This window comes from Octopus bimaculoides, chromosome 3, assembly GCF_001194135.2.
Source record: "Octopus bimaculoides isolate UCB-OBI-ISO-001 chromosome 3, ASM119413v2, whole genome shotgun sequence".
Classification (NCBI taxonomy): Eukaryota; Metazoa; Mollusca; class Cephalopoda; order Octopoda; family Octopodidae; genus Octopus; species Octopus bimaculoides.
The window spans coordinates 42,048,511-42,049,803 of record NC_068983.1 but is presented as its reverse complement, the minus strand read 5'-3'; the positions used below and the strand labels follow the sequence as shown (position 1 = coordinate 42,049,803).

Genomic DNA, 1,293 nt, shown 5'->3' with positions numbered 1-1,293 from the left:
ATAACGGAGTTCAATTCCAGATGAGGGCTATCATTTTACCTTTTACTTTATTTCAGTCACGAGGTTGCGGCCATGCTAGAGTACCACCTTCAATGGTCAGTCGAACACATCAACTCCACCACTTCCATTCTTTTAAGTTTGTTTCATATCCTATCGGTCTTTTTTGCCTGGGTTCTTAGTTATAGGGACGTAAATAACCAAACATCGGTTAGTGTGTGTGTGTGTGTGTGCGTGTGTGTGTGTGTGTATAGTAATAGGTTTGCTTCTTAACCACGTGGTCAAATTCGGTCCTACTGCATGGCACACCTTGGTCAAGAATCTCCTTATTAGCCCCTGGCTGACCGAAGCCTTGTGGAAAAGATAAGCTTAGATATGTTTCGACTAAAGATTGGTCCAGGCCATGTCTAACTTAACAGCACCACCTGATAGGATTATCTAAATACTTTTTAAGTCAGGTTTTGTGTTATCAGGTCCATTCAAGTGAGCAACCACGTGCAGGATTCTCCTGGTGGTTCGTTCCCTCTATAAACATGTGCTCCTTCAAGTTGAAATCATAGAGAGCCTTTCGAATAACATCCTTACGGTATTTAATTTCAAAATACAGTAGGAAAAATATATATATATATATAAACAAAACAATCGCTAGCACGAGTGGGGTTCGAACACACGCGGACAACTGTCCATTGGAACTCAAGTCCAACGCCTTAACCTCTCAGCCATCGTGCTTCAGAACAGTAACGGATGACAAAATAGAGGAGACATTACAAAATATTTAATTGCACGCATAGCGTTGTTAGCTTCGATGTCATTGTATAACATGCGTACAATTCATAAAATTGTTAAATGTTGGGTATATCATATATAACTGTATATAAACTATATAAGAGTCTGTATCTGTGTTTAAACAGAAGCTAGTCTGCGGTATACATCTCGCTTGGATATATACTACTTCTGAGGTTCCGCTCGCTATGAAACATATGTAGCCCGGATCTTATCGACTCAATTCCCTAACTCTTGTATTCTTATTCGCACGCCCGGCAACCCTGATCGTCTACCGTGAAATATAAAAAGAACTTATTTTCAGTTTATTGTATTTCAATACGAAAAAATCCACAACCATCCGTCTCAATAAACCACTATTGTCCCTGAAGGTTGTTTGGGTTGCTTGAAGCTAACTTTCTTCCTACACCTCGACTCCTGAATCTTACATTTATATATATGTACGTATATACGTGTGTGTGTGTGTGTGTGTGTGTGTGTGTGTGTATGTATATGTATATGTATATGTATATG

General features: G+C 39.2%; 1 non-coding gene across 1 annotated transcript; it reads right to left on the bottom strand.

Moving 5' to 3' along the window:
* Window positions 1–643: 643 nt before the first annotated feature.
* Window positions 644–726, bottom strand: Trnas-uga (transfer RNA serine (anticodon UGA)). The gene has a single exon. It is a non-coding gene; the product is annotated as a tRNA-Ser (tRNA).
* Window positions 727–1,293: the final 567 nt, after the last annotated feature.